This window comes from Petaurus breviceps, unplaced genomic scaffold (assembly GCF_028583685.1).
Source record: "Petaurus breviceps papuanus isolate PSGF00001 unplaced genomic scaffold, PetGlider_PUasm1.0 90769, whole genome shotgun sequence".
NCBI lineage: Eukaryota > Metazoa > Chordata > Mammalia > Diprotodontia > Petauridae > Petaurus > Petaurus breviceps.
In genome coordinates, this window is record NW_027187341.1 from 9,421,537 (window position 1) to 9,448,012 (window position 26,476).

Sequence of the window (26,476 nt, forward strand, 5' to 3'; positions counted from 1 at the left end):
ATATATATATATATATATATATATATATATATATATATATATATATAAACACATGTGTGTGTGTGTGTGTGTGTGTGTGTGTGTATTTCCTGGTAGAAGTACTGAAGGATTTGAACTTGGGAAAGTTTTGTACAATTATCTCTCATTAGCTTCTTTATGCTTCTTCCCCTCTTTTTTTTTTCTGGCTTTATCCTTCATATTTTTTATTTGAATTCTTGGTATTTTATTTTTCCACAATTACATGTAGACATAATTTTTAACATTTGTTTTTTAAAACTTTGAGTTCCAAATCTTCTCCCTTCTCCCTCTCTACCCCCATCATTGGGTAGGCAAGCAATCCGATATAGTTCATACATGTGGAGTTATGCAATACATATTTCTATATTAGTGATGTTGTAAAAGAAAACATATATCAAAAAATAAGAAAAAGAAAGTAAAAAATATGTACCTTTTTATATTTCTCTTGAGTCTTATATTTGAAAATCAAATTTTTTATTCGGCTCTTGTCTTTTCATCAAAAAGGCTTGAAAGTCCTCTATTTCATTGAATATCTGTCTTTCCTCAGAAGGATTATACTCAGTTTTGCTGGGTAGGTGATTCTTGGTTTTAATCCTAATTTTTTTGTCCTCAAGAATATGATATTCCAAATGCTCCAATCCTTTAAGTTAAAAGCTGCTAAATCTTGTGTTATCCTGATTGTGGTTTGATGATACTTAAATTTTTCTTTCTGACTACTTGCAATATTGTCTCAACCTTGGAACTCTGGAATTTGGCTATAATATTTCTGGAAGTTTTCATTTTGGGATTTCTTTCAGGAGGTGAGCGGTGGATTCTTTTAATTTTGATTTTAACCTCTGGTTCTGGAATATCAGGGGAATTTTCCCTGATAATTTCTTGAAAGATAATGTCTAGGCTCTTTTTTTTTATCATGACTTTCAGGGAGTCCAATAATTTTTAAATTATCTCTCCTGGATCTATTTTCCATGTCAGTTCTTTTTTCCAATGAGATATTTCACATTTTATTCTATTTATTTTCATTCTTCTGGTTTTCTTTTGTAGTTTCTTAATTTCCACAAAGTTATTATCTTCCATTTGTTAAATTCTAATTTTTAAGGAATTATTTTCTTTTGAGGGGAGAAGGCAGGATAATCAGGGTTAAGTGACTTGCCCAAGGTCACACAACTAGTTGTGTCAAATGTCTGAGACTGGATTTGAACTCAGGTTCTCCTGACTCCAGGGCCAGTGCTCTGTTCACTGCACCATCTAGTTGCCCCAAGGAGTTATTGTCTTCAGTGAGTTTTTGTACATCTTTAACTTTTTGGCTTATTTGGTTTTTTAAGTTGTTATTTTCTTAAGTATTTTTTGTGTCTCCTTTACCAAGCAGTTGACTCTTTTTTCATGATTTTTTTGCATCACTATCATTTCTTTTCCCAATTTTTCTTCTGCCTTGCTTACTTAATTTTTGAAATGTTTTGAGGTTTTCCATGGCCTGAGACCAATTCATATTTTTCTTGGAGATTTGGATATAATAACTTTGACTTTGTTATCTTCTTCTGAAGGGTTTTTTTTTTTGCTTTTTTGGAGGGAGGAGGGCAGGGTAATTAAGTTAATCGACTTGCCCAAGGTCACACAGATAGTATGTATTAAGTGTTTGAGGACAGATTTGAACTCAGGTCTTCCTGACTCCATGTCTGCTGCTCTATTCACTGCACTACCTAGCCACCCCATGAGTGTATGTTTTGATCTTCCTTTTTACCACAGCAACATTCTATGGTCAACATTTTTTCCACTATTTGATCATTTTTCAGTCTATTTCTTGACTTTTAACTCTGTTAAAGTGGGGTTCTAATTGTAGGATGGTGGGTGCACTGTCCCAAGGTTCAGGGTTTTGTGCAACTGTTTTCAGAAACATTTCTAGGGACCTGTAAGTTTTCAGGTCTTCCAGGGTGAGAGGTGTATTTACTATTCTTCTAGCCTGTGAGTGACTAGAAACACTCTTTTCTGTCCTGTAACTGTGACAAGGGTCCCCACTCCTCTGGGGCCTGCACATTCTGACACCCTAGTGCTCCCCCTTGCCTTCAGATTGCTATCCAGGACTGAGATCCAGATCTGAATCTCAGCATCACCATAGAGTTCTACTCCCAGTATCAGCAAAGAGATGCTTGTATCTTCCTTCTGATCAATTGTTCAAACCCCTTACTGTATGTGGGCTAAGAGCTGGGGAGGCAGATGCTGATGCTGCTTACTGAGTGACTCCCAAGGGCTGCTGTTGGTTTCTGTGTCCTGGTCAGGCTAGTGGCCTGAGCTAGACTGTGCTCCACTCTCACCCAGATGTGACAGACCTTTCCTGCAGACTTTCTAAAAGATCAGTCTTTGTCTGGAAAAAAAATTATTTCACCCCATCCTTCTGTAGGCTCTGCCACTCCAGGAATTGTTTTATGGTATTATTGGAGTTTTTGGGAGTATTCATGTGAGTAGCAGCTTTTTCTCCACCATCTTGTCTCTACCTCCTTCAATTTGTTTTTGCTTTGCTAATATTACATTAAATCACATGTAATAATTTTTCTTCAGATTTAAGGTGCTATTTTAGAGTAATACTATATTTTTGTGATTGGTATAGAATACTATTAATAATAATAACATCATAAACTAGATGAATCCCTTGCAATTAGTAAGTGTAATATATGCTCTGGATTTATTCTATCAGTACCGACCCTTACAGACTCTTCAAGTTCCTAGAGCTCACCTAGCTTCTTGGCCCCTCAAGTTCAAGGGGGATCCTGAGGGACTGGGAAAGGGTGATTTTCTAGTCACTAGTCCCATATGGTATGCTTGATCCCATTGATTATCAGTTAGTATCAACTGGACAACCAGAGAGTTTTGAGTTAGGATTATTTACTAATGTGGTATAGAAAGTCTGTGATACAGCCTCCCTAAAAGTCTGTGGCACATTCTCCGACGAGTACTTAGAGAGTCCAGGGGAAAGTGGATTCAAGCTTAGAGCAAACACATGAGGTAAAGGAGATAATATATAGCTCCTGGAAATCCTTTATATTGTACTCCTTAAGATGTTCTCCTTAAGGTATCATCTAGCTTTTATGGTGGGCTCCTTGAAAGCCATAGAAACTGCCTTTTCTCAGCATGTCTAGTTTGTTCCCGGATGGCAATCCAGCTATTACTTCCAGACATTGCTGTCATGGTGACAATATTAAGATGCCAAATGCATCAGCCCTTCAAAGTTCACAAGGTCTTTTTTCTGATGAAGTAGGGGGGGGGCATGGAGAATTCAGAGGCTTTAACCTCACTTTCCATCTTTCCACCAAGTGATTTCTTCTCATGAGACTGCTTCCTCCTGGATAAGCAGGCATTCAACTCCTCTTTATTCGGAATCTTGCCTCTACTTTATACAAACCCACAGGGTGGAACCAAGTTTCTTCAGCCTAAATTAACACATATATAGTGTGACCATATTTCATCTATTGGCTTTCAAGGACTTTCAGAACTACACTAATATCCTTGATGAATTATTAATTCAATAGAGATATTCTCACCAGCTGATGGAGGTAATTTACTGAAGTTTTAGAATAAATGTATTGATTCAATGATAGGTCTCAGCCTTGTTCATAACTAGTTTTACTATGATTCAATCAAGAAGTCTCGGTGATGGGCAACTCTAGCTAGTAAAATAGGTAATTTATTATTGAATCCCATTCATTCTACCCCTAACAATATTTGACTTTGTTCAGTCATTTCTACTATCACCAGCAACACTCTTTGAAAGACTTACATTGCCACCAGCCTGAACTATTTCCATAGCCTTAATGAAAAGATCTTGCTTATTCATACCCTCTTCCTATTCTGTATCTCATTCTATAATTATACTATCCTCTAGCTGAATGTTATTGCCTAAATAATCTTCCTTCTGTATATGGTCATGCCACATCTCTTCTCAAAGATCTTCAGTATCTGTTTATTGTCTATTGAGTAAAAATTGAAATTCATCCCTGAGCATTCAAAGCCTTCGATTGTATGCTTTACTCTGCTTTTCCAGGTTTGTATCATACTACTCTCCTTTAAGAATTCCACACTCTAATGAAATTACTCTGGCCCTCAAAGTACCCATCCTATCCCTACCCTGCCTTTGCTTATCCTATTCCATTTACCTTAACTCCTATTACTGGCCAGTTGAATTATCATTCATTGTTTAAAACTTTCTTCAAATGCATAAAAATGCCTCCATAAAATCTTCTCTGATTTATTCTAATAAATATGACCATGATCATTATCCCCACCTCCAACAACGTCACCCCTCCCATGTATATGTATAGTGGGACCAAAACAGTATGATGATCAGTTTTTAAAAAGCCAGTGACTAAGCACAATATAAAGGGGAAAAAACTGTTGTGAGCAATGCAAAACAAAGACTAGTTTTTAGGTTAGGAAAAGGTAATTTTATTGCTAAAATTCACTTCTTTAATCAAAGCTGTAACAAAACTCTTCATAAATCTAAGTGAGACTTCCAGATCTGAGCATCTTTTTCAGAGTATAAAATTTCCATGCAAAAAGATGTTTTGGGAAAAAAATATTCCCAGAAGACCTGGAAAGTTTGTCCATATTGAGGGAATGATAACATCATTTATCATTGGGAGAGAACTGAGGCAGGTAGACCAACTGGCAGGTTACTGCAATAATCAAGGCATTAAGTGAGGAAGTCCTCCACTAGAGTAGCGGCAATGTCAGAGGAGAGAAGGGGGAGTATCCCAGAGATGATGCAAAGGTGATGTAGATAAAGACGCATATAATTTTATCCCAAATAATTTGCACAGCACTGGAGAATGTGATGCAGGTCTTTCTATATATAGTGCTAGAAGAGATGAGGAGGGACAGATCACTTTTAGCTGAGGGCTTCAAAAAATGTCTCATATATGAGCTGGGACATGAGCTAAGCATCAATGTAAACTTAAATCTGCACAGGATGCAACAGGGTAATCTAGGCATTTGATATCCTCAAATGGATACCTCTGGGAAATAATAAACTGAAAAGGTGCCACCCATTGCCTTAATGGCAAAAGGAAAGGAGAAAATGTTTGTGTTGAACTTCAGCCAGTCACTTTTATAACAGGATTGTAGATGACTGTAATATGTTTTTATTCTTTTGTTTTTTGATTATACGATCTTTAGAATTCATTTTCTTATTCAAGGGTTTCTGTCTTTTTCTTCTCTTTCTTGTCTTTTGAATTCCTTTTCTTTGATATATGTATAGGTGTGTGTGTGTGTGTGTGTGTGTGTGTGTGTGAATTCCCATATTAGGTTGTAATAGCTGTTTACCTGTATTTAGGAGTTCATGACAGTAAACTGAGTAGTTTTTTGGATAGGCTATAAAAGCTAAAAGAAGAAATCTAAAAATACACATTGCACCTTTGTGCCAAAAATTTCTAGGTTGTTTACAGTTGAAATTTCTTTTTTCCAAAGGGCCAGTATTCTGGAAAATTGTACGTCATGTAAGTGAAAGTAAGAAAAACATGGCTCTAAAGTGGTATTACTTGACCAAACATGGCATTACTTGACCAAACCCTGTTTTAATTTTAAAGCACCCATCTCATTGTACCCTGCTCCTGTGAATTGCAGCTTTTTCTTCCTGCAATTAATATCTCAAATCTCTAAAAATGATTAAGTTAAATTATATCTGTGGTAGAATGTGCAGAGGCTTCTCACATCAGGACTCTTGAGAAAAAAAAAAAAGGTTATAAATCTCATTGACAAACAATATTTACATAGAGACTTCTAACTGGTGAAAACGGAGTTGTGTTGTGGTACTTCTCAGAAATTTGATTCTCTTCCCCACCTCCACCCCTCATTCAAGGAGAAATAAAGTGATCCCTGTTTAGAATAGTTCAGGTAGGAGCTGCTTCTTTAATCAGGTTTTTCCCCACCTACTCTAGGGTTCAGAATGACTTAGCAACAATTTAGTGGTTTCACTTTCAAATCTTTTTAGAGAGTCATTATAGGAAGCAATAAACATTGAGCTAGTGCTTTTCCCTAACCGTTGTTTGAACCACTGAACAATAGCTACTAAAAAGCTTATCTTGCACTGGTAGCATTCAACTGATGACACTCTTCCTGATCCTTTGAAATTGAAAACATGTATTCTCTTATATTTTCTATTTCAATACATGCCATTGTTTATGTAATTATTATGAATACTTTTAAAAAATATATACATGATATTTGCAACATATAGCTTCCTTAATCTATTCAGCTATTTCTATAAATTTGCTGACTAAACTAACAGGGAAATAAACAGCTACTACCCTATAGGCCATAGGATCACAGGATAAACAGTCAAGGGCTGGAAGGGTGTGTGGGAAAAAAAATAGGAACCACAATCATTCCACATCATGATGGACTAATAAATGTAGAAATTCCCCAACCACCTCTTAGACTAACGGTGGAAAGTAGGAGAAATAAAATATAGCAAATTATGTAAAGTGGGCACTATCATTCACTATTTTAACTACTATCTGTGTCCTTGGATAAAACACAACTGCAGTCCTGTCTAAATAGTTACCTCTACCCTGAAATTTTGTCTAAAATACCTCTTTCACAGTTATAAAAGTTTTTTTTTCTTTGTTTCCTGCCCTTGAATAGGGAATGTCCTCTCATTCTGATAACAAACAGTGACATATGGATGGCAAATATTCCCCCAGAAGCCTCTTTTTCTCCCTTGAATGATCGTCCTTTCTCTACCTGTCCTTCCCCTGTGAAAGATGTTACTTCTCCTAAGTAACTGCAGAATGTTGATGCTTATATACTACAAACTGAATTGAAAATTTATAAGAACTAAATCTGTACCCTAAGAAGTTGAAGCTGCTATCAGTAGTTTTCTTGGTTTTCTTTTCCAATATATTTCTTTGTTTTCAATTGGGGCTCCTATCTTTGACCCATAATATGTAGACTCCCTCTAACTGGTATGCTTCTCCCAAAAGGACCCTATTCCTCTCAGTACAAAACATTCTCTGACAGTAGGCTGGAGGCCACCTGGTCCAACATCTCCATTTTACAGAGAAAGAAACTGAGGCCAAAGTTTTGGATAAGAAGAAAAAAACATAGCATGTTCTTCCAGAGGAGATAATCTTTTTTTTTTTATTCCTTACACATTGACATACATGTTCAAAGTCATCACAATTTGTGTTTACAAATTATTTGATCAAACTATTATTTGCCATACTGAAAGGTAAAAGTTCCTAAAGGAAAACAATTTCTATAGAGAAATGTCAGGTTCTTTTTGCAGAGAAAATGTCTGTCTGTCAAATATTTTAAAGAGACAGCAAGGGGGTCCAGTGGCTAGACCTGAAGTTGGAAAGACCTTAATTCAAATTGGGCCTCTGACACTTCTATAACCCTAGAAAAGTCACTTAATATCTTTCAGTTTCAATTTTTTCATCCATAAAATAGGGATAATGATAACACCTCCCTCACAGGATTATTGTAAAGAACAAATGAGCTAACATATACATTGCTTCACAAATATTAAAGCACTACAATAACAACCAGTTATTGTTAATTATTAATTATATTATTATACTACTAATAATAACAAAGCACTCCATAAAAATATTGTGCACCTCCCACCCCCAAATCTGATTAGTGAATGACATGAGTATGCAATACACAAGACAAAATGGTGGACCAGTACAACTCTTTGGTGTAGTGGGTATCTGTTTTGAGGAAAAGATTTTAGTTATTTCATAGCTTAAACCACCTACAAGATAAAAATGTTATCCTTTAGGAAAAGGTGATTTTTTGGTAACAAATTCTATTTCTGCCTGCCCCAAACTCAGCATTTTATGTGTAATGCATTATAAGAAAATCCCACTTTATTCTAACATAACCTGTCAGGACTTGTAATATTAACCATTCTTCCAAAGATAAATATCAAAACCACCTGTGTTCCAATGAGCCAGGTGAAAGAAGAAAGGAAGAAAAAAAAAAACACTTACTTTCTAAAATCTTTAATTTTTACAATGAAAGAGGGAAATGTCTTAAAATGCTTTTAAAAGGTCAATCAGCAATATCATTTCAGTTAAATTCTCTCCCTTTCAACCTGAATGTAGTGATATAAATTTCAAACTGTGTTCATTACTTTACTTATTTAAGCATTTTGATCATTATCACCAGTGTAAACACAGATAGGTTATAACCCATATGTATTATTAAATATTGACAATGGTCTTTTGGATTTCCAAAGCCATTTAAAGGGTGTAGAACTGAATAACTAAATGTTTTATCTTGGGAATTTCCATGGAATTTCTACAATGTATACACATGAATAGATTAATGATCCTCATTTTCAGGAAGGGAAAAATAAGGCACAAAGCACTTGAGTGATTTTCTCAAGGTTACAGTAGAACAGGTAGAAAAATCCTATAGTGTGCACTTAAAACTAAGTGAATGAGTTAAAGCTATATTTCAACAAATTCAGATTGTTTTTCTTCCTAGAATAATGGAATGTCAAAGCTGGAAGAAACTTTAGAGAACATCTATTCCAATTTCCCCACTTTAGAGAGGAGGAAAATGAAACCTAGACATGTTTACCAGTTTGTTCAATTTCACAAAGATCTTCTAATTTGCATCCCAGCACACTATGCAACAAATATGCACCAACTATAACCTACTCCCCTTTTCCTTAGTTCCTTTACTGTACATGTGTACTTTGGATAGCTGTTTGTGTCTTTTGGGAACACTTGAGTTTGGAAAATTATTAAATTATCATTATTATCATGATAGTTTTTTTTTTCTAATCTCAAATTGTTTCCTGTTTATCAAATTTGTAAAAGCAGAAATATTTAGGATTCCATAAAATTCTTATAGCTCCAATTAGAAATAAAAAAAAACATAAAGTGAATGAAGCATACTTTTTTACACTTAATTTTTTTATAAGTAAGATCATTAAATTTTTAAGGTAAGAGATTATTAGTGACCTTGGAGAGAGTAGTTTTGGGTGAGTGGGAGGACTGGAAGCCAGGCTAGATGCTGAGTAAAAGAGAAGGGAATTTAGAAGAGAGAGTGGGAGTTGAAGAAGAGGAAGCTGACAAGTATTTCAAAAATTTAACTATAAAAGGTTAAAGAAATACAGGAGTATAGACTGAAGAGAAAATGGGGAAGAAATGGCCAACCATAGGATTAATACTATGAAGGGAAGAAATTAAAGTGAGAGTGCAGAGGGATGGATTGGGAGAACAGGGAGGAAGAGGTAGGAATAGATAAAGGTCATGGTGGGAGAAAAAAATGTTTAAGAGCAGCAAGAAAGAGATAGAACTTAAAGGAGTGCATAATGTTGTCAGAGAAGGAACTTCAGAATTCTGGATATAGGGGTAAAATTATGGTTGTTGGTCAGACCGACCATTCTTTTACAGTGTATGACTGAAGTAGAAGGATTGAACCTAGGCTGCCTCATAATTATATCACACATTATGTGAAAGGGAGAAGTGGGGAGAATGAAGAGATAGGAGGCTTACTCATTCTTCTGGTGCAGTGCTTCAGAAGGCATAAGAGAGGACACATCCAAAGTGGTCAGGGATGTAGCAACTTTTGGTCTCCCAAAATACTAGAACATAAAAAGGAGGGGAATTGAAGGAGTATAAGATATTTTTAAGAGTGGTAAATAATTGAACAGGGGTTGCAAGAAACAACTTAGAATGGGAGGGTAAGAGAGTAGATGGACAGTGTAAGGTTAGGTCTAAAGTTTACTGGGATGATCATACAGGGAGAACATTTTCTCCTCGGCAAAAACTAACTTGGAATCAAGGGGCTGAGCAGAGGCAGAAGGAGGAATTTGTCCATCTTAAAATTAGGAATGACTATTTAATAGACGCTCCAGGGTTCTTTAATAGACCCCATTGACCTTATAGTATCTTTTGATACGACTAAACATGAAGTTAAAATGGGCCTTCCCTGTCCTTGTTCATAATTTTTTAGACACCAATGGTAGAGAAAACATAAAATGGAGCTGATAAGCTCCCTGTAGGCTAATCAAAACTCCTACTCTGAGCTCCTCATCTCTAGATGCTATGGATAACAGTTACTTGTTGTTCTTCATCCTTTAAGAGGACCAAAATTTCATCACTGTGTTGCGGTGGTCAGTGTGTCCCACTGTGGCTGATCAGACCAATAAGAGCTTGGAAGACTCCAGCAAGGTCAGGCACAAATAGCCCACCTGAACATTAGATCTCTCTAAATTGAACACCAGTGCATGGATAATACACATGAGCATATGTCCTACATGTATGATAGCCCCTTAGCTCCCAATTTCTGGGATCCCAAAAGCACCCCCGGGCAAGTGGAACAATGAATAGAGCCCCGGACTTGGAATCAGGAATATTTGAGCTCACATATGCTCTCAGACATTTGTGACCCTAGCCAAGTCAGTTAACCTCTTGACTTCACTTTCTTCATATATAAAATAAAAGAATTGGATTCAATTGCTTTTGAGGTCTCTTCCAGACTCTAAATATATGATCTTATGTTACTATGAACCTTCAATATACTAAGGCTTAGAATCTGGTGATTTAGATTCCCTTTTGGAGTAGGTCATTAGTTCCTCTAAACACCAAGAGACTGAGATTTGAAACAGAAGTGTGGAGTTTCAGCTTCCTCTGGCTTCCAGAAGCCAGGGCCTCTGATCAGCCCAATACTCTGGGGATGGAGAAAGAATAAAGTGATGATTAAGTTGGTGAATCCCGGGGTGATGTATCGTGCATTGTGTGTGCCTGTGCATAGAACACAGTGAAGAAGGGCAGTAGAATCATTGTACTCCACATTCCCAGAGGATGCAATCCTAAAAAACACTTACATTTGTGAAACTGTCAATGACTTTCATGGGAGTTCTGTTAGCAGAAGGAATGCATTAGAAATGCATTATTGGACCCAGAGGAAATATTTTGTCTTTACACTTCATGTTCTTTTGGTAACCACAAGTACTACAGATGACTTCTTCTATGAACAGGATTCAAAGGGGCTAACCTGCAATGTCATGGATCCCCAGACTTCTAATTCCGAATCTACATTAAACACTTTGCCCAAATTTTTGGAATTTCATGTACATAGTGTTTCCACTGAAACTTCGAAACTAAACTGGAATCAATATGTTTTCTTCATGCCTTAAGTTGAAGCGAGGGTGCCTGCCTACCTATATACATCAAGCTCCCATTGCCCTGTGGAATATTTAAACATCCTGGTTAATGAGGGAGCGATGCCTATTAGCTCAGAACCTAATGCCGCTAACTATTAATATCGACTGCTGCATCAGATTAGAGAGTAGAGAATGGGCTAAATTAATCACCTGTCCTGGGGTCCCCAGAGAAGCAAGAAAATTTGTTCTTCAGTTTACCCCAGGAGTGTATTGCACTGGTGCGAGGAGAAGCATAAAAGTTTCAAAGCATTATGTCCTCCTCCTCATAAAATGCCTGAGCTACTTCATTTTTATCTGAGCGATGATGCAAGACAGAGGAACTGGCCAGTTATATGGCAAAGAGAATCACTTCAGGAGAAATTTCTATTTCAGATACCTGCCTCTTGCCCCCAATTCTTCATTTAAGAAGCATCCAGCCATTTTGTGTAAATGTTGATGATAAGTTCAGCTTTCATAGTTATTTTAGGGAGGGAAGAGGAAAGCCTGGAACAGCCCTGATGAATTTAATGAATATCTAACCCGAGAGGAAGAATATAGGAGCTGACAGCAGCAAAATTACAGAATCAGAGGAGCCTGAAACTTTAAAGTGACCCTGCCTGACATCTTTTGGGCCAGGTTTTTTGAAGAAGCATGGAAATTTCTGTATCTATATCATGTACACCAGGTCAAATTGCAGTTGGATTTGGCTCCTGGGTAATACTCAGAAATTCCCACAGAGAGGGTTATAGACAGTAAACCTATTCCAGGGTAAGCAAGTCAGGGCACCCATTTCCCATATAATTACATGGAATGAGAATTTGATACATGACAGTAATTACTCAGCTGAAGGTGCAATTAGCCATTTGTGACCTCATTCTGAGTGGCAACTCATTAACCCTTAATGTCAAAAATGTCAACCTTCATCAAAACACCAAAGAGAAGTCGTACCCAGCCAGCTAATACTTGCTCTTAGCTAATAATTGTTGAATCTGTCTTTAGGGATAGGAATATATAATTTTTACATCAGTATTTGTGCTATCATTTAAGGCCTGCTTGGATTTGTTTTGTGTGTGTGTGTGTGTGTGTGTGTGTGTGTGTTGTAACCACATATATTTTTTTTCATTTCTCCAAAGACAAAGCTGTTCAAAGTGGGACTTTGATCAATGAAATAAGCTTCTGTTTAGAACAATAACACTGAAAACAAACCACTTTGAAACTGAAAGAACTATTATCAACACAGGGACCATCCATGATTCCAGAGGATCAACTGATGAAACTTGCCACTCACTTCTTTACAAGAGGTATAGAATTTATGATACAGAATAAGACACAATTTTTTTGTAAAATGCCAATGAAGGATTTGTTCCAAGGGGAGGAAAAGATAATGGAGGACAGTTCTGTCAAATATAGGGAAAGTAAAGGCCATAAATTTGAAATGACTGATCTATCTAGACACTGGCTAATGAAACATGATAGGATAACTAAAGTATCTCCAAAATATGGTGATATTATACAAAAGCAGAAAAGATGCAGAATGTTTGGAAGGAATCAATTCCAGATGAAAAGCCAACATGAAAATGATTATATGACCAAACAAATCAAACTATGTATCAATAGGATCCATTTGTGAACAAGTCAAATCTCTCATTCATATAGAAATACAATCTCAGCAGTGACCTTTGATTGCTTTGGATTTAGTATTGTCAGATGTAGGCAATGCTCATGAAATTGTGTTGGCTTTTTAATGTACTGTTTTGTTTTTTAAATCTAGGTTGATTGGTTTGAGAGACTACACTTAATCCTGAAATGTCATAATAGTCTCTTAATTAGGACAGTTTATTTAAAGTCTCTCTGTCTCTAATCTATTTTCCACAAAAATGCAAAAAAAAAAAACCCAAGACAACAACAACAACAAAAACCTTATCTCATTAAAGAACAGATTTATCCATATTATCCTCCCAACCCCCTTTCTATTGAGTTCCTGTGGTTTCCTATTGCCTTTAAGATAAAATGTGCTTTCTTGCAATAGACAAAATTCCCTCACAATCTGGAAATGGCCTATCTTTGCTAGATTGATTTTACATCCCCCCTCTCATACACTATATTCCCTATTCAAATTGGCTTATTTGCTCTTCCCTGAGCATAGTATCACTTCTTTTTCCTCTCTGATTTGTAGAGGCTATAACACTCTTGAATGTACTCTCTTATCACTTCCACTTCAAGCAATCGGGGTTAAGTAACTTGCTCAAGGTTACATGGCCAGGTGTTTCTGGGTGGGTGCTAAGTGTCTGAGCCCGGAATTCGATCTCCAGGTCTTCTCAACACTGGAGCCGGTGCTCTTACTTGCTGTGCTACCTGGCCGCCCCAATCACTTCCACTTCTTACAATGCTTAACTTCCTTCAAAATGCAGATAAAGCTGACACTTTATATTGGGAGCATTTCCTGATTCCCTATTTGCTAGTGCTTTCTCCCTCCACAATTTTTCTTGAATTCATTTATTTTTTGAATGTGTGAATAGATTTCAAGTAAATTCTAAGCTTCTTGAAGATAGGAATTGTTCTTTTTCTTTTCTGCCTCTTGGAACCTAGCATGTGTTGTAGACTGTATGCATTTAATAAATGATTATTGAATGAATGAATGAACATAGGTAATTTTATTTAAGAGTCAGAAGGAATATTTTACAAAGAAGTTCTCAAACTCTATTCCATTTTGAGAGAGCAGATACATGATGTAGAGAACCATCTCATCAGTCATCAAAACTGGTTCTGTTATATATGGGGCATAAAGCTCAGCTTGCATATTGGCTTTGACATTAAAACTGGCTTCAGCAAAATTTTCAGAAGGTGTGTTGATTGTCAGTTGATCAAAAAGATGCCTGACTGCTGAATCACTCCAAATTACTCTAAATGTGAATTTTGAAAAGGCAGGCTGCATCAGACTTGTAAGGAAATACATAAGCGCAGACACATAACTGCAATTGACTCAAAATGACTTTAAAAACAAATCTTATCATGTCCTGACATGTTCTTCAAGTTTAGAAGTGTGCATTTAGCATCATATCTCCTGTCACTGAAAGAAGGGAATTCTTCATAGACATATTTGGCTCTCAGTTCATGAAGATGAGAAATAGGTTTTTTGGTATTGGTCCAATACTATTATGAACCAAGTTGGGCAAAAATAGTAAAGCAGTCATTATTTCAGTATTTCAGTCATTATTTACTTCAGTAAAGAAGTCATTATTGTTCAGTGTTTCAATGGAATATTAATTGGTAAAGTGGTATGACTCAGTAATTGGAAGTAAGGATAAAGCAGAGCACTCCAAATCTATGTCCCATTAGGAGGAATTATGTTTGCTTTGGTTCACCACAGAACTAACTCCAGACAGAAGTTGGTTGCCCTGGGCAATATATGGCAAGATTAATATTCCAGGAGTTGTTTTTTTTTCAAAGAAATATTTTCATTGTCTGATATAGCTTTACAGACCCTTTTTAATAATCAATTGGTCCTATATCACCTGGCCTTTTCATTGAAAAAAAAATGTTTCTCCATTGGCTCAATCTACAATTCACTAACTGATCATCCTGAATACTCAAAATCATAGCCAGTCTGATAAACATCTAGGTAACCTAATGCATTGACAGTGGGGCCAATTCTCATTCAAAAACTATTAATAGGAAATATTCTTAGGTTTTCTATTGAATCACAAATAATAAAATTGTAAAGTCTCTCCATAAAGTCCCACTTTTTTAATGGGAACATATCATTATTTTAAATGTTAGCATGGTCTACCAGAGTTATATTTATAAGTATATACTAGATAAAACTTTTCAAATTAAAAGAACTTTTCAAGTATCTAGAAAATAAATTACTAAAAAGGTTGATTATAAATTCTAAATATGTATATATCTATGTGTATATGTATGTATGTGTGTATATAACTGGCAAAAATATCTAATTTAAATTTCAGTTAAAATTATTTTAAAAACATTATTTCAAGAAACAAATAATCTTAAAAGTACTTGCTCCCAAATAATTATATGAATTCAAGTTTCAAACTAGGAAAGATTTGTGTTTCAAAAATGGCATCAAGAAATTTATTTTTATGCCAAGGGATTTTTATAATATTTACTTTTCTTTAGAAATGTCTTTTACTCAAGACCAGTTTTAAATTCAGCAGATTTCATATTAACCTTTCAAATATCAAAAATATATTAAAATATTATATCATAGCCAGCCCCCTGGAAATCTCTATGTTATGTCAAACTTTCAGGATGTGATGAAGGGTGAACAGAAGTGTCTTGGCACTCAGACAACTCATGAGAAAAAAAATTAATGACATTTGTTTATTTCTTTTTTACTCAGTTGTAGAGCTGATTATATAATACTATAGTCTCATGTCTATAGACCCACTCACCTGCACATGTCCAAAGTGATACCTATTTATGTAGATATCTGATCTATCTCTACTTGAAAATTATCTTTGTTACATAGATATGTTCAACATGTCTTCCAAAGAAGAGCTTGTTCTAGTGACCAAGACATTTTTACCTGATTTTTAAAAGTTATTCATTAATCTATTTTGTCACTTATTTTTTGTTTTGTTGGGTTTTTTTTATTTCTTCTTTTTTCCAGAGACTGAACTCTTAGTGATGAAATGCTTTCTAACAATCTAGATAGTCAACTGCTCAGCAACTTAAAAGTTTTAGAAATATTTTCATGCCATCAGGAAAATCTTATGAATTAGGAATGCATTGAACCTCAAATTCTAGCAATTCTACCTAAATTATGATAAAGTATTAGAATGTTTCATTTCAGTAAGAGGAGAACAATATATGCTTTAGAACTATGAAGAGTATTGAAAATTAGGATTCCTTTGTGGTACAAGCTTAGCTCTGTGGTGAAGTGGGGAAGGGATTCCTGACAATAGAAAATTACTTCATTTTTTGGACTTATTTCAGAACTTCCTCTCATAGTAATGGTCTTTAAAGGCACAAAAAAGCTGAAAGCATAAAACACAAATGGGAGTTAATGTATCATTTGATTACATTAGTGTATAGTCTATAACAAGTTTAAGTCAATCCTCACAAATAAGAAAGATATATATCCTATTTTATTTGGGACAGGAGAATTCAGACTTTAGACACCTTAAATGGCAAAATGTAAAAAGAAGCCCCTAGCAGAGGGCCTTAGGGAGCTGTGCTTATCTTTCAGAATTAATATTCTTATCAGTGATTTGGGAGTACATATAAAAACATACTTATCAGAATTTCATATGACACAAAGTTGGAATGGATGATTAGCATGCCATATCAAAAATTGGAACTCTGTGTGTATGTGTGTGTGCATGTATGTATGTGTGTATATAGTTAATATACATATATATGTGTGTATGTATATGAACAATATCAAAACCTTGCATCCACAGTGGTAAGTCTCTCCACAAAAATAAAATGGGAAACAAATATGTTAGGAAAACAATTTATAAAGTTTAAAGATAAGTTGAAAGAGGGACAGCTAGGTGGCACAGGGAATAGAGCACCAGCCCTGGAGTCAGGAAGACCTGAATTCAAATCCAGTCTCAGACACTTACAAAAACTAGCTGTTTGACCTTGGGCAAGTCACTTAACCCCAACTGCCCTGCTTTCTTCCCTACAAAAAGAAAAAAATAAGCTGAAAGAGGAGAAGAAAAAGAAACAATAATGTTAAAAATAACACATGATCTCTATACAATTATATCATACTGATCTTAAAGACATATTGCATTGGAACAACTTAAGGATCAAAGATCTGAGAAGAAAGAGAAAAGTAAAGACATTGAATGCTCTACTTCAAGAAATAAAGCAAGAAAAGTTTCCAAAACTTCTAAATAAAAGAAAACTGACAATTCCAGTAATCCACAAAATAGAGCAAAACAAATTTTTAAAAATGTGCTACAACCTCCAACACACATAGTAGTTAAATTTAACAATTCCAATTACTAACAATTTTGATGACCAAGAAAAGGACTGTGATTAGAATCATCTCCTTGGGGTGGCCAGGTGGCTCAGCGAGAAAGAGCATGGCCCCAGTGTCGGGATAACCTGGGGATCGAATCTGGGCTCAGATACTTAGCACCACACCCAGAAACAACTGGCCGTGTAAACTTGAGCAAGTTACTTTAACCCCAATTGCTTAAAAAAAAAGAATCATCTCCTAAAAGAGAAATAATTCGTGGAAGATAAAACTAGTGTAAATAAATTTAGTGAGATACAATGAAGCATTTTTAGGTGAAAAGAATTTAAACAAATCAGTTGGTTAAAATAATAAAACTCTGCATTGGTTTTATAAAGAAATTTTCATGATCAAGGACAGTGAAACAAACCTGCATGGTATAAAATATCACAGTATCCTTTGTGCATGTTGAGGAGGTTATAATTGTGCTAAAGAAAGCACATATATCAGAAGAAACTTGATAAAATTGATTATACATAGATAACACCCATGCTGGTTTTGACACAATTATTAGCTCATTGAAAGATGGAGGAAAATATCAAAGGCTTAGAAAAATTATTGAACATTGTTAATAATGAATAAAAATGAAATACCACAGACAAATCATTAACTACCAATTATGGAAATAATTTCCAAATGCATGCAGGTCATCCAAGATAAGGGTACTAGAAAGGAAGAGGAATATTTTTACAAATAATATTCCACTGTAGATTACATGTTTATTTGCAAATGACTGGGAGACTAGGGTTCAGGAGTTTGGTGCAACTATCATAATGTTATCCACAAGCAGGAACATATAGTGAATCTTACCATCTATAGGCATGTCCTTTTCAACTTGAACTATTTATTAGATCTCCTGAGTGACTGTGGAAAACACATTTGGTGAGATTGTATTTTATTGCTTAATATCTCATCTGACATCAATGATAAGTAGAATTTTACCAAGATTTTATCTTTCAAGGAATTTTGAATACTTTTGATTTTTGCGTTTGACCCAACTTGTTAAAAAAAACCTTTTAAGGTAGACTTTTGTAATATGAAATTATTTTTATAACATTAAGTTATATATTAAATATTTTTAAAATATTCAGCAAAGAATAACAAACAAAATGGCATCTCATACTCTGGATATCTTTCAGTCAATTGCATGATTTCCCCTTCACTACTATTATTCTCATCCTTGATGCCTTCAGTGCATTTGTAGATTATTGTTATAGTATTTCCAACAGATGTAAATGTAGGTACATAGCTTGATAGTTGATGAAATTCTCTCTGTCTGGCAATGAAAATGGATAATGACCTGGGTCCATAATATATTGGGAGAAAAGAAGACTAAATTACTCTTAGGTAATTGAAAATTCCCTTTAATGACCTGTAGCTCCCTCTGGAAACAAAGCCCTATTGTTTTAATATAACATTATATTAGTGTTGTTAGATGGTTGTGAGTCATAGAACACTACAGTCACTGAAAATTTTAAATGAGTTTCACTCAAAGAGCAATAGGGAGGTACCTGGTGGGTAAAAGCAGGCACCAGCAGACAATAAGGGACTGTAGAGGAAATTAGAGCAAAGAATGTCATTAAGAACATGTATAATTAAAAAAAGAAAATGGAAGGGGAGTCACCAATAGGTAACCAGTTTTCAGACTGTGGGTTCTACCGTTGTCCTCATGATGTCAAGAGAAAGTAAGGAATGCCCCTAGAATATCTGACCAATCCCCTATAGCATCTTACGGGAAGACATGAACAAAAGCACATAATTTGCATAAACATGAATGAAAGGAATTTCTGTATGTGTCAGATCAGAGATCTGTTTGAGTAGTGGAAAAAATGTGAAAATAGCATTGCTTTACTTTAAAAATATGGTTCACTTTCAATTTATAAGGTAGCTGAGGAAAATTTATTTTAAGAATATTATGTTGTATTGCTGAAATAACAAGGAATTGTGTTATAATGGAACCAGTCCTGTCTTTATTTCTAATGCCACTACTTTCTTTGAAAGGAACATAAATAAATATTTCATTCAATGACAAAAAAAGAACAAAAAATAGCATCTTTATTTATGATACATATTTTGACCTCTTATAGGAAGGTCCTCTTATAAAAATATATATTTGTGATTTATCAAGTGGATGAAACACAATTCAAATCAACAAACATGTAAGTATCTACTATGAGCAGAACACTGTGCTAGTATTATGGACTATAAAGATAAATACGGCATGTTTTCTGTCCTCATTAAACTTATAATCTAGTGAAAACAATCATAGCACATGCCCAGAATCACATCATTTTAGAATAGGAACAGACTGATTTTACCCAAACAATATACAAAATGAATCACTGTAATTTACCTGATAAGTAGTCATGTAACCTCTCATTTTGACCCCCACATTTAGCTGATTTCACTTTTTTATAGCCATGTCTGTAAAGATATTTACCCTGACATTGAGACTCAACTTAACTTTCTGTAGTCTCCAACCATAGCTGCTGCTTACAGAGCCAAAGAGAATGTCTAATACCATTTCCACCAAAGAGGCCTTCAAAAGTTTAAATATGGCTATCACACTGCCCTGCCCTATATCTTCTCTTCTCCAACTATGTATTCTGAGTTCTTTCAACTGAGCCTCAATATGACAATGGGTGGGGCAGAAGGAGACAGAAAAAGTAGAAGAATAAGCAGAGAAGAAATTACTCTTAGGGAGGCTAGGTGGTGCAGTGAATAGAATACCACACTGGAGTCAAGAAGACCTGAGTTCAAATGTGGCCTCAGACACTTAACACTTACTAGCTATGTGACCTTGGGCAACTCACCTAACCTCAAATGCCCTGCCTTTCCCCCTCTGAAAAACAAAAACAAAAACAAAACTATTCTTGATAGTGGGTCTATGATACTGTTAATCTTCCTATGACAGTTCACAGAACATGAGAATGGTGAAGAGCATAATGTGTGTTCTAAGGAAGGAAAGACAAGTTCTGACTTAAGCACTCAGTTAAGGCTTCATGGATAAGATGGCATCCGTACAGAGGTTCCACTCTAACCTCCATATAGGAAGGAACGAAACTAACTTACTACCTACAGTATCTAGCACACTGTGTGTTACGTAATAGGTATTTGTTAAGGGTTGTTGAACAAATGAATGAATGGATAAATAATAGTTTAAAAAAATGAATTAATAATGTTACATTGTTTGCTGTGTGGCAACAGTAGCAGCAATAATATTTTAATAAGATATCAGAAAACAATCAGAAAGAGACTACTATGCAAGTCAAATGAGCATAAGTATTTTTTTTTAAAGCAATTGGGTTTAAGTAACTTGCTCAAGGTTACACAGCCAGTTATTTCTGGGTGTGGTACTAAGTATCTGAGCCCGGATTTGATCCAGGTCATCCCAACACTGGAGCCAGTGCTCTTACTCGCTGTGCTACCTGGCCGCCCCGTAGCATAAGTATTAAAAACAAATGCCTGAAAAACTAGTTAACATATATACCAAACAAATAAAAAGCCAAACAAATAAAAATGGCCCCTAAAAGCAATCAATATGACAGTCATCCATCAGTGAGTAGAGGTAACTTACTATTAAGAGACCAATGTTAAGTCTATCCACTTATATCTATGCATATATACATACATATAGATATGTATACATGTGTTTGTATTGTGCATGCACACACACACACACACACACACATTTTACTCTGGGGCAGCTACGTTGCACAGTGGAAAGAACACAAGACCTGGAGTCAGAAAGACGAGTTCAAATGTGACCTGAAACACTCAATAGTTGTGTGACCCTGGGCAAGTCACTTAAGAAAATTGCAAACCATTCCAATATCTTTGCCAAGAAAAATAAAAATGGAATAATGAAGAGTCCAATGAGACTGAAATGACTTAACAACACATATTAGTATAGCATACAATAGGTAAATATGCATATTTATTGATATCGTATATATGCATATGGAAATTGCTTCAGTATTTGACAGGAGCAAAATCCTGAGCAAACTTTCTGAATGTCTAATATTACTTTCTGCAATAGAATGTAAGTTTCCCTCTGAGACCTTTTATCCATATACTGATCATAGCCAATCCCTCTTAGTTTATGAGATCTGACAAGATCATAGCCTGAGGTAGTATGGCTAGAGGCAAAACAAAACAAAAAGAGAAATGGAAAGGTAATCAGAGATTAAAAAAAAGTCCCATGAGTATGAATAGCACCATATATTTCGAACAGAAACTTTCCAGAATAAACTTCCAAGTCCAAGAAAAGTATGGAAACTTCTAAAACAGAAAGATAACTAAAATAATATAAGTTCTGAAGATGAACATCACTAATTTGTTTCTCTTTCACCTACATATACTGAGAAAAGAAGTCAATTAAGACACATTTGACAGCTAAAAATGAGAAATTAAGGGCAGGAAGTAAAAACAGTTGTATAATCATCTGAATAGGGTTTCACCTAACCTTAAAAAAACAATTAGAGTAAGATTTTTAAAGCCAAGGTCAAATGTAAAAAACAAGGTGTTTGTGAAAACTGAATGTAAATTAAAATCATTATGGCATTCTATAAGAAGGTGTGGAAATAGTCTATGAAAAATACTATTAAAAAGTTTGTAGAAACGAGTTAAAGATTTTTTTAAAGACCTCACATGCTAAAATATAGCCTTATTCTACCGTTTTTAATTACTCTACAATAATAAAACACCATTCAATCCAAGTAATTTTACTCCTAAAATCATAGGACCCTAGAATGAGAAGTGATCCCCAAATGGAGCTTGCTTTTTTCTTTCACCAACCCCCCCCCAGGTTGGAATGTTCCACCCTGTCCCCCATAATTATCCAAATCTGGTGATTCTTTAAGATGCAATTTAATTTCAATTTTTGTATAAAGACTCCTTCAATTGTGCCAAGCTACAGTGAATTCCTATCATTGATTTTATCAATGGATGATGAGGATGATGATGATGATGGTGATGATGGTCATTGGTGGTGGTGGTGGTGGTGATGGTAATAACAGCAATAACACCAGTAGTCCTGGTAGTGGTGATGGTAATAACAGCAATAGTAGCAACTATATTTATATAACCCTTTAAGGTATACACAACACTTTACAAATTTACATCATTTGATCCTCATAACATGTAATAGAGGCGATATTGTTCTCTCTGCTTTGCAGATGAGGAAACTGAGGAGGAGAGGGCAAGATTCAAACTCGTCTCACTGACTGACATCTAGTTCTGTATCCATGGCATTTGGCTGTCTTGATCATACACTGCCAATAATGCTAAATGCTACTCAACATTTTTTGTTTCTGTCTTGTTCCCACTAGATTGTAAAGTCTTTTTTTTTTTTTTACAAAGACTGGGAATCTTTATTCAGATCAGCAATTCACATTCCTCAAGTCTCAGACTTTGGGTGGGCCTTTTGTGGAAGAGGGGAAGGACAGAGGAGAGAACACAAGGCAAGGCCAACCCACCTCCCTGGACATCCCCTCCCCCCTAATCCTGTCTCAGGCCACTGGATAAAGAAGGGAACAGGCAAAAGGGAATGCCAAGAAGGGAGGGACCCAGGGAAAAAGAGGCCCCTGCCAAGGAGAGGCCTACCCAGATGTGTGGCTTTCAAAGTCCAGCTGTGGCCAGGACAGCAGCCACCATAGGCCCCTCCCTATAAATTAAGTCCCCACAGTAGCAAGGCTAGGGGTGGAGGGAGCAGGAAGAACAACCTTGTAGAAGAGAAATTGGTCCCATGTCAGCTCCTTTCAAGGTGGTGCCCTGAACCCTGGCCTAAAGAATGGCTATATGGGTGCAAAATTCCCAAGTGAGATGACAAACCAGGGTGGGAGAATGAACAGGAATGTTGAAGGGGTCAGTACTCCCAAGTTTTGGTCCAGGAGAAGGGAGGATGGGGGGTTGGTCCAGTTTTGCTGATTTAGGGGACAGGGAGTGTATTACAGTAAATTCAAGGTGAGAAGGCATCACTCAGCACCTGTAGACACAACAGGAGAAACAGTGCCATTGATGGATAGGAGCAGGCAGAGAAGAGGAAGAGCTGGAACAGAAGGAGCCTGAGAGTCCCACAGGCTTCCTAGGAATGTCACTGACAGAAATACATTAACCATTCAAGGGAAGGTGAGGAAGAGTGGTGATCAGAGGATCTGGCCTGGCATCCCATACCCATATCCAGTTATGCCTGCCTGAGAGGCCCCACGGTTGGTGCCCATCTGCAGCCCGATGACATTCTTGCCCTCCTGCAGTTGGTTATCTGTGAAATTTCAGGGATTCTCCTTGGACTTCTTAGGGAACCAGTTAGGATCTCCAGAGAAAAACCCATCACCCCGAGCCACTGCCAGCCCACCCAGGTTCATCAGTGTCTGCTGCACACATGCCATATTCTTTCCTTCCCAGAGGTCCACAGTTTAGAAGATATCAGTGGCATTGATGCCGTAGCGCTCTGCTGCCTGTAGGAACTGAGAAATCTGTTCCATCTCTTTGAAGGCCATGCCTGAAGCCTGGATCTTCTTTACCGGGCCCTGGCCTTCAGGGTATAGCCCATTGATGAGCTCACACAGCACCGTGCCATCTTTGAGCCAGTTTTGGAAATTCTCTCGCCCAGGCTGTGGCCGTCCAACATCCCTGCGGCACTGTGTGGTAATCCACTGAATGAGAATCTGCTCCAGATCAGCATCATACTGCTTCTTGATTTTCTGCTGTACCTCCCGGCTCAGTCCGCAAGCAGGTCCCCTGTTGGCCATTCTGAGATGGTGATGCAGGTATCTTTACTGCGAGGCGGTGGATGGAGAGCGTAACGGGCTGGGGCGCGGCATGCAGTGAGTGGCCTAGATTGTAAAGTCTTTAAGTGCTTAGCCACTTTGTTGGAATCATGGTAGATGTGTAATAAAAATTTCTAGAATGTAGAGAAAGCGGATAAAAGGAAGTATGACTAAAATTGCCATGAAGAATCCAATATTAAAAGATACTATATTTCAATTGAAAATGAGTAGCTAAGTCAAAAACACAGATAAGTTCTCCTATCTGCTATCTGGCACTAGAAACTACTTTTGTTGTTCAGTCATTTCAGTCATGTCCAACTCTTTGTGACCCCATTTTTTTTTTGTCAATGATATGTAAATTGTACCTTTTACACATTTCAGCTTATATTTTAAATAATACATATTGTCCAGGTGTATATCTGGGTTTCTATATTAATAAGTACTTTCTCAGCCTCCAGTTCCTCTTCTGTAAAATAAAGATAATAAAAGGATTTACCTCACAGGGCTATCAGGAGGATCAAATAAAAAACCACAGGTATAGCATTTTGCATACCTTAAAACCCCATATAAATGTTAGCTATTATTCTTATATTAATGTCCTGTAGTGATGACACTGGACATAGAGTTGGAATGACCTCAGGTCAAATACTGCCACTGATACTTCAAAGCTATTTGACTTTGGGCAAGTAATTTTAACTTCCCTGTGCCTCAGTTTCCTCTTCTGTAAAATATAAGACTTGGCTTCAATAATCTCTGGCATCTTTTCACTCTAAATCTATGATCAAATCTCATACACAAACATTTACATATATGTGTAAGGGATATATACATGAGCATAATTTGGGCATATAAACATATGTGTATAAAATATGTACAAACACATAGTGTTAATTCAAAGTATATTTGAAAATACACAAATATTTTTTCCTATTCCCTGTGCCATCAAGTAACCTGGGGCATGCCTATATAACATAATGTTGCTATCATCTATGTAAAAAGGCTCTCGGAGCCATTACTCATAATTTATTAAAGTAGGAAACCTCCACGAAAATTAGTTTTGTAAATGGGAATGTCTTGATGTTCAAATATTCATAACATTTAGACATAGTTATCCTCCATAGTTAAAAGTTTCAAAAATCAGCTATGGTCTAGCCACTCCTCTTTTCTTGTTTAAATAACACTAATAGATTGTGAACAAGTCGGTGAAATTGATAGAGGTTGTAGAGTAATTTGTCCTTTGATGTCTGTATTGGTCAATAGTTCCTTAGTGTTGGGTTGGAGAGAATGCCAAATGAGTATCACGACAGATGAGTTTTGTGGGATCAGCATTCTAAAGGATAATGCAAATATTCAATAACAAGCTGATATTCTTTGGAGAAAACAATGTGTTTAGCCTTTTGTAGTTCTTATACTTTTTATAATATTCAACTTGCTATTATGCCATTTTACAAATAAATATCAAGGTTTTGCCTGGGAAAGGGAAAGCAATTTTTAAGCTTCTTCTGTTCATTTGTTGTTGTTTGGTCATTTACAATTGTTTCTGACTCTCTGTGACTCCATTTAAGGTTTTCATGGCAAAGTTACTAGAGTGGTTTGCCCTTTCCTTTTATAATTCATTTTACAGATAAAGAAACTGAAGCAAACAAGGTTAAGTGACTTGCCCAGGGTCACACAGCTCATAAATGTCTAAGAACTGATTTGAACTCAGGAATTCCTGACTCCAAGCCTGGCATTCTATCCACTGTGCCATCTAAAACACCTTTAAAGCATCAAAGTACTATTTCAACTTCCCTACAAGTCTGTACATCCCACAAGGTCACTCTAAAGCTATCAGTAATTTTACAAGCTTTAGTCTGAAAAAAAAAGTAATAAATTAGATTCCTGTTATAGTTTTTATCCTGAGTACCAGAGTGTAGGCTGGGCTCATTTTTGCATTACCATCACATGACTGTGTATTGAAAATCCCAGAGAAAGTGAACACTGTAGTGAGTGCTGTGAGTGGGCTGAAAAATTAAATATCAGAACCAAATCTTATTCTTGAAGGGTAGGCAATTTGGTTTACTGGTAAAATGATTAAATTTCAACCTCACAACCAAGGTATTGCCCTGCCCATCTTAATTCCTTTCAATTCCAAAAGCATTTATCAATTTTATTGCACTATGTTAAAAGATAGGGACAGAAAGATGACCAAACAATAAAGTTCCTGACTACTGGCAGCTTAGAATCTATTAGAGGAAGAAATTTGCACAAATACTTAAAACAAAGACTAGGAGATTACTATTTGCATAGGGAATATCCAAAAGAATGACAAGAGAAATTTAAGAAGGGGGAAGGGTACACGTATTTATTAAGCATCTAGTATGTGCCAGGTACTGAGCTAAAGGCTTTAAAAATATAAAAGTTTATACATACATATATGTATAGTATAATATAGTATGCATATATACACATGAATATATTACATATAACATATATACAAATATGTGTATAACACATACATACACACATATTGAGTAACACATGCATACAAGAAAATACATATAA

The 26,476-nt window shown here is 36.0% G+C and overlaps 1 pseudogene; it reads right to left on the minus strand.

Moving 5' to 3' along the window:
• Positions 1-23,275: 23,275 nt before the first annotated feature.
• On the minus strand, positions 23,276-23,993 carry LOC138146751 (transgelin-2 pseudogene; annotated as a pseudogene).
• Between the last annotated feature and the right edge of the window lie 2,483 nt (positions 23,994-26,476).